At 34.8% G+C, this 8,758-nt stretch overlaps 1 long non-coding RNA gene across 1 annotated transcript; it reads right to left on the minus strand.

Moving 5' to 3' along the window:
* Positions 1 to 1,102: 1,102 nt before the first annotated feature.
* On the minus strand, positions 1,103 to 3,550 carry LOC141570115 (uncharacterized). The gene is made up of 3 exons (XR_012494013.1): positions 3,449 to 3,550; positions 3,095 to 3,160; positions 1,103 to 1,178 (listed from the first exon to the last, which is right to left on the minus strand). It is a non-coding gene; the product is annotated as an uncharacterized LOC141570115 (long non-coding RNA).
* Positions 3,551 to 8,758: the final 5,208 nt, after the last annotated feature.

Below are 8,758 nucleotides of genomic sequence, written 5' to 3' on the forward strand. Positions count from 1 at the left end.
AAAGACAGTGAGGCAACATTGAGTATATAAGACATTTTTGGACAAAGGAAAAAAGGGGAGGATGGGGTATTAGATTTCAGAAGCAATTTATGGGTAGCTGAGGAAAAGCAGAAGAGACATGGCAGGAAAATTCCTGCTGGGCACCTCAGAAACGATGGGCCACACGGGGTATCTAGCTAACAGGCTTGGGTCTTCCTGACTAATGCTGGGGCGAAGATTCTTAAGGTGATTACGCCAAGGCTCCCTTCCTAGAGCAGGTTTTTCTGTCTGAATCTTTGGGGCAGGAAAGGGGGGAGGCTCAAAGGTTTCTTTCTGAGTTGTTTCTTAATAACCAGCTTAAAATCAATATCCCAAAAGAAGGCTTCAGGGGTGCACAATTTTGGTCCCCCTACACCTGGACCCTTTCTCCAGAAGTTCCGATTCAATCAGTCTGTAAAGGGCTCATCAATAATATTTTAAAAGTTTATCTAGCCAATTTTGATTTGTAAACAATACTGCAAACCATGACCTGAGCCCCACTCCAGACTCACAGCAGAAGTTCTAAGGCAGGAGTCTTGGAATCTGAAGCATCACATACTTTGCTCTAAATCACCTCTGAGCTGATGTTAGAGAAACACTGCCCTGAAGCCCATAAATGCAGAGACTGTGAAGTCCTGAATATGTGCATTTACTAATAACTAATAATATAGTGGAAAACCCTGGTGACTTAGCTAAGTTCAATAAGAAGGTGCTTCAGAATTCCAATTTCCATACCTGCTCTGCCTCCCAAGGTTGTGCCTGTGGCAGTTGGGTCTCCACTGCTGCTCCTGCTCCCAGGTGCTGTTGTAAAGACCTCTGATACTTCTGATGTCCCTGACATAACAGCAAGGAAAGGGTATTACTTCTCGAGTTGTAGGATTCTACATATCACTCATCTTTTCTAATGTGACAAAAATTGAGGTTTCCAATATAAAAGAAATCTTTCAATGAGCCCTACGATTTCTGCAGCAAAATGGTCTAATATCACCATCATAATCTTTAGTTCAACCTGTAATATGCTTAGTGCTGTTTAATAGGTGCTAAGGTATGTATACATTCTGACTTACCTGATCTTGGGCTTGTTGGTCCTGTACTTGGTTCCCTGGGTGTGCTGTCTTCTGTAATTACTACTGGCAGTTGAGTAGGGGCATTCGTTCCAGCTAAAGAAAAAAAAAAAAAACCAACACACACACACACACACACACACACACACACACACACACAAATAGCAGTTTATAAAAATACCCTAGATATAAATCCACTCATTTAATCTTATAAAAATCCTCTGTTCCAGGTAATATTATTATTCCCATTTAACAGATGTTGTTAAGTGACTTTCCCTGGGTCACCCAATTGGTGGCAGCAGATCCAGCAGCCAAACCCAGGCAGTCTAGCCCCAGAGTTTACACTCTAATCTTTGCTTCTCAAACAATCTGTGGTAAAAGAGCAATATTGTAAAACTTCTAATCTGCGTTATATTGATGTTTTGAGACAATGGCATGAAAGTAGAGAAACAAAATTAAAAATAATAAAATCATCCAAAACATAAGCTTTTATTCAACATTTATAAAATCATTGTGTCAAACTGCTGTTTCTACATGCTTGTTCTCTGTTTCAGTTCTTATCACGTCATGGACCAGTAACAAACAGTTCTGGATGACACTCATTTATGGGCCAAACCTTCAGCAGCTTTAACACCACTGTACTTACTACCTGATAACCAGAAAAGATAATTGATTGACTTGTCATTATTAACCAAATAATTCTGATTCAAATTTTAGAAAATATAAACTAAACAGTCAGCACTTGGAATTAACCAGTTTATTAATTTGTGCTGCGATAGGTTATATCTTCTAATACATTGTTTTTATGTAAGCTATATCTTATTCCAAAAAGCATATAGGACATACATTTTAAATCAAGGAATTTGCTAAGGGAAAATAAATGTAGAAAAAACAAAATCAGACCATGAATTAATTAATAAAGGCATAAAGAGAAGTCCCATGCATATTCTAAAGACATGGTTTTTAATGTTATATAAAGAAATTTTCATTCATCCTAAAAGCAATCAGGACAATTGAAGGATTTTAAATAGTGGGGTGACATGATGACAGTTGAATTTTGGAACTCCATTCAGGCCAGCGATATTGACTAACGTGTAATTTTGGAGAGAAGTGTTGAAGGAGTGGAAATGTTTTCCACTTTGATAAGCATCAGTTGCCTAAAAGGCTTGCTAATACACTCTTCTGGTTTCCACTCTAAGAGTTTCTGATTCTCGGGAGTGGATCCCCAAATTTGCAATTCTAGAAAGTTCTCAGGAGATATTGATGCCTTTGGTTTGGGAACTACACTTTGAACAGCACTGTGGTAAGGGAAGGTGAGCTAGGTGGATAACTGCGGAGATCAGGTGGAAAATGTTTAACACCGGAGCAAAAGCAGAGACAAATGTGATGCAGAGAGGAGAAAATGTAAGCGGTACTTAAAATTATTAACTGACTGCACAAGGAGTAGGGGCGAGCTAAGACTTGTTTGTTTTAATTAAAATTACCTATGCTTAAAATATATCAATAATGTTTTATTTATGAAACTAACAGTAGTTGAAATTTAATCAGTGATACACAAGGGCAAGCATATTCTCGTCTGTTTTTTGTTTTTGTTTTTGTTTGGATGTATGCTCTTATGCACAGATCAGGGAAGTGTGGAGCTAGTGCACAGAAGGCTAATGGTCTATGTTCTAATCCTGGTTCTGCCAGCTTTGAGACTTTTGATTATTGTCTTCCTTCCTTAAGGGAATAAAGAGACCTAACTACTGTAGTGCCAATGTGGATTAGATTGCGTTATATATTGGAGCAAAATTCAGAAATGTTAGTGTACCATAGAAATGTATCACTAATATTTTATTAATATATAAAGATTAATTATTGAAAAACTTTCCAAAGTCATCCCAGTGACGTAGCACTGACTCTGGACCCCAGTTTTCTAATGCTGTCCTCAGTTGTTCCTGACTTGAAATGGAGGACTACTCGTGAAAAGCAGCTATGGAAGAAATAGCATTTGACCCATTGCTTTGTCTTACCGTTTTTGAGGCCTGTGTCACCTGTGATTCCACTTGCAGTTGTACTCACTGATCCTCCCGTTGTCCCTGATGAGGGTAAAATAAAAACAAACACCTGCTAAGAAAAAGTGCATGGCCACCAACAGCTCTCCCGGTAATGGGTGCATGGAATTGTAACTGCATGATATCCTTTAAGAAAGCAACCTCTGGAAAAAACAAAAGACTCAACATTTTCATTACATACAAAGAACACCTAAGTCTGATATTACACCTAAATCAAATATCGTTATTTTGTAAAATACTGGGCCGAGCAGCATTGCCTGAAACCAGTTGCTCAGCTGTAGTACTGTGTGCTTGGTTCTGAAATTAATTTACCTGATATGTGCCAAGGACTGGTGAACAGGGTGCCCATTACTCCCGTTGTGTCTGCACTTGCAGCTGTGGAGGTGATGGCAAGCGGAGTTCTTGTAACACCTGAGAAAAACAGAAAAGGAACGTCTCATCTCAAGTACTAGACTTTAGTCCCAATGGGTGACTTAACTGCTCAATCAATTCCTACCAGAGAAAATAAAGAATCCAGAGATTTCTGCCCAGACTTTACTAAAACATTGTTGTAAAATTACTTTTGAAGCTGGAGAATTAATACCTTCAGAAAATACCTTTATACAAAATAGGTTTGTAAGTTATTAATTGTTTAAACTAACAGCCACAAGAAGGAAGTCACATAGCACCCTGTTAACTGTGAGAGAAATTGTTTAGCCCAGGCAGGAGCTGTTAGATTGATGGAAAAACAAGTAACCAAGACAGCAGAAATAATAATACCATGCAATGAGTAAGTCACAAGATGTATACCTTCCACCCTTGCACACCATGCTCACCTATTGACACACATTGTTAAGATGTTTTTCAGCCTACAAAGCAGAATGACCATCCACTACAATCTTGGTAAAACCAGGCAAGGTGATGCCAAAAGGGAAGCAGTTGAATGAAAGATGAAAATTATCTGCTTAACTAATCAAGGACCAATCAGCAAGACCCATGAGCCCAAACCCCTTACCCATGACTATTCATGATTTTTGCTCTATAAAACCCTTTTCTGGAAGCCACAAGGGAGTTGAAATTCTGAGGACTATGTCCCCATTCTCCTGGGTGTCACCATTTCAATAAAATAGCTTCTCTTTCTTCACTGCAAGAGCTGGTGTTAGCTCTCATTCACTTGCTGCACACAGGTGGACATGAACTCTATTTTGGCTAGTTTGGTTATACTTTCCTACAAGATTTTGGTTTAGCCCTTGCTATTTTTATTTTTAAAACAAAATTATGTTCTCTGCAGCTTCAGTGGGGTCACACTAAGTTTTAGTGCTTTTGTCTCAACAAAGTTGCTTTCAAATAAATGGAACCTTATGCCCTAATGACACGGTCACTCAGGGTTGATAGTAGTAATGATGAAATAATATCATGAAATAGCTAATTGCTACTTTTATACCTAAAAACACATAAAAAGCAAAATATATCACTAGATAAACGTTTTCTCTCATCCTTTATTCTTTTTTTTAAAAAAATTGAGCTTGATATCATTTAGTACTGTTGTAGATGTGACACTGATAGTTGATAATAAGGAACAAAATAAAACTGGAAACCATATTACAGCCAATCAACATAAACTGGCTAAAAACTAAATTCAATTTTCTAAAAAAAGTTTAAAACCAGTGGGAAAAGCCCAGTAGACAACTTGTTTGAAATGTGTGGTTTTTTTTTCCACAAGTAAAATTCTCATATAACATTTTCTTAAAAACCACAAATTATTAATAATTTATACTGTTAGCTATTTTTAAACATATAAGAACCAGGAATTAATATACTCACCTGTAGTAAAAAGTTCACTGGGTAGACTTAGAGTTGTTCCTGATAAGAAAAAGAGAAATGTTGTGAATTTTTCTGACCTCATGGGAAAAAACTACAAAGATTGCTCACTTGTTAATTTTCAATAGATAGTAGTTTGCAATATACTTGGTGTTGACAGTAATAATACATTTTTAATTTATTTAAAAAATAGTGACATTATGACATACTTTCTAAGGTATATGTGTTTGTATGTGTGTGTGTATGTGTGTGTGTGCAAAATACACACATATATGCTCAATTCTACTAAATAAAGAATAAATGGAATAAACATATATCAACAATGACATAGTTAATTTTTCATTAAGCAGAGGCCGATATTGCAGTTTGTGATTTCTTCGACTTCACTCTATTTCTGGTTATCTGTGTCCTCGATAATTTTCTACAAAGTAGCATTGAGTTTATAAGGGTTTGGGGTGGGGTGAAAGATAAATACTTTTTAGGATTTCTTTCATGATTTGATAGAGCAGGTTCATGGAGATAAATTTGAAGTTACCAGTGTACTCCTGAAGAAAGAGGCCACATTTTTATCTTTGCATTCCCAGTGTCTGCCCCATTTCCAGGAATGTGGTAGGAATTTATTAAATGTTTGTTGAGGGGGTCTGTGGACTTAAAAACAAGCCTTTATTAATTTCTAGATTTCATAAATAATGAAGAGTCAGCTATTTTCTGTATTTTAGTCTCAATTTTGATTAAAAATTCTTGGAAATCTATTATTTTTCTGATAATGTCACTTTACAATTTTACTGTATTTTGTAACTTGAAAAAGAAGGAAAAAAAGCCTTTCACATTAATCTCTCTATTTAATCCTCATTTACTACCCAGCCACACTGGCCTTTGTTTAGTTTTTCATACCTGCTATTTGCAGTTCCCTATACTTGGTTTCTTGCCTCTTTGTCTAGTTAATCCTTCATTGGTCAGTTCTCAATTCAATCATCTTTTCTTCAGGCTTTCCTGACCATCTTGACTTAATCAAATTCTTTCTCCACATGTCCTACCCCCATTTTAAGTATTTCATAGCTCTTGTCATTGATGCAAGTTTTTGTTTGTTTTATAATTACTTGATTGATATCCATCTTTCTGGCTAGTTTTATGAATGTAGGGAGCATGTCTATTTTAACTCACCTTTATATCTCTAGTGATATTACAGTGCCCACCACATAATAGATGCTTGATAAGTATTTGTCAATAGAATGAATGAATGAACGAAAGAACAAATGAATGAATGAATAAAAGCATTATAACTATTGTACATCTGAAGAATTGGACTCAGAAAAAGTTGAGTAATATGTTCAAGATCACCACTGGTCAGCAACAAAGCTGGTGACTTATCACCTACTATGTAGAACAGTGACACAAAGCTTTTCATGTAATGCTGCCTCTATGTATAATGCACCACCTTTTGTAGTATTTTTTTATCACCCACTTCCCACATTAATGGTAGTATTATAAATTAGACTAGAAATTCTAGAATATATCAAATAAATAATAAAATATCATGTCTCCCCTAATTACTTCACAAAATGTTAAGTACTTTGAGAGGTTTATGGGAGAATTCTCAAAATTAATGCCAAGCTTTAGTTGAGAAGAATTTTCAGATCAGTATCAAGCAGACTCCAGCAACAGCAATTCAGATCTTGATATCTTTTTTCATTAATGAACACAATAATTGAACATTTGAATTAAAATTTCTTGCTGATCTGGATGCAAGGATAGCATAGAAAGACTGTTACGTCATGGTACACAAAGATTATCAAGATTGTAATGATGTAGCAGGATTGACCCTGATACTATGAAAGATTTTAGTTCACATTCCACTTACGAGTACAAATTTAACCTCCAAGGGATTCCTCAAAAGAGCTCATTTGAGCTCTTTCAATTTGAAAACAACTACATTTAATTAAAAGCAACATTGTCATATGAAGTAGAATAAAATCTTCTCCAGAATTGCCACATCTGAATGTGCTCTGATCAACATGGAGTTAAGATAAACACAGTAGCACACCATAGATGGGAGAGAACAGATTGCAAATATTTTTAGCACATGAATGAGAAAACACATTTATAGAACTTTCCTTGTAATTGAGGTGGCAACATGCTCCAAAATGGAGTTCAAGGACCTATCTTCTATGAGGGCCATGAGAGTTATCTAAACTTGCCATAGATTGAGTACATACTAGTCAGGCTACTATATCATAGCTCCCTTTAGCACAAATGAACTTCAGAAGACATAAGTCTGAAATTCTTGACACAGCAATAAAATTTGGGATAAGCCATTACTAACAGAAACATATGAGAATCAACTTTTCTTCATGATTTAATTACCAAAACTAATAGATAAAGCATCATTGTTCTCATTAGTTTTGATATCCATAACCATTACAATTTCAATTGGTGTTCCCGTTACTTGAAAATGAACATATATGCGAACATACTTGATATTGTGAATTACTATGTATCAGCGGCCTTGTTGCCAGACATAAATGGTAACAGGAAGAGCTGCCTTTACCAAAATATTGATAGCTCTGTGCATTGAGAGATAGTAATCTATCCTAAAATTTTCAAAGTGACAGTGTCAGTTTATTTTTATCTCATGATAAACTTAATAAAATAATTTATTTTATTATTTTAACTTCATTTATTTTTCATCTCATGATAAACTTAATTAAAATGAAATCTTGCAATTAATTTTCCAGCCACCACTGTTTTCTGATCTTCTAAGAAGCATTTTAATTTTTATAAAAAATTATTTTGCCATTTTCCTTCAATGAATTCCATTTTACGTAATATAAATGTCTAAAAGATAAGCTTAAGAAGTATCCATAACATTTTCTCTAACAAGCAATAAATTTGGTACTGCAAAGTTTATAGATTTTGTAAAATAACTTATTTCTGAAAAAAAATCAAAATCCATAAAATTGGTATTAATTCAGGAGATTCTTCTGATTGCCCTTCTCACTTTATGTAAACTACTATAATTCCTCAGTCAGAAGTAAATGGGCATGTTATCTCTCATGGTTGTTAAAATTCAGAAATGTCTCATTTTATTCTGAATATTTTGTACCTGTCCAGGAATCCATAGCACAAGTTCAAGTAGATAATTTATGATTATCTAATTAATTGAATAGATGATCAAGTGGTATGATCCAACACCTAACACCCCAAGTCACAGATTTTTGGGGTTAACTAAATCAATTATTGTTAGAATAATTGCTAATTTCCACCTATTATGTATGATAATGGGCATAGCCTCAGAAAAGAAGGAGTGGAAAGTGGATGAGTAGCTAAGAATTAAACCAAGTCTTACCATTAATCATTATTTTAAAATTGAAATTTAGTTAATGAACAAAATTTTGTATGCCTCAGTTCATCTGGGAAATAAGCACTTATTAATTGATTCCAGCAATAAGATAAGCTACACGTACACTGTTAATAAATGTTGGAAAGTATCATTGATTTGATAATTTGATTAATTACTGTTTTCTGTGTATTCGGATTATTTGATGACATTTACTTCACGCACATACAATTTATAGTACAATAGGACAGTTTTAACATAAAAAGACTTCTAAAAATTACTTTTGCCTCCTGATTTTAGACTAATATTGAGGCAGCCTTAATAATTATAATCTCTAGCTATAATTTCTGGCATTCGTGGACAATAAGGAAAATAAAAATAACCCTAATTTCTCTCTACATAATACCAGAAAGTTTCTTTTCTTCTGATTTTGGTTATCCTGGAAAAATTATTAAAGCTCTTTGCTTCTCCTCTCCTATAAAATG

Source organism: Rhinolophus sinicus, linkage group LG02, assembly GCF_036562045.2.
Source record: "Rhinolophus sinicus isolate RSC01 linkage group LG02, ASM3656204v1, whole genome shotgun sequence".
Lineage (NCBI taxonomy): Eukaryota > Metazoa > Chordata > Mammalia > Chiroptera > Rhinolophidae > Rhinolophus > Rhinolophus sinicus.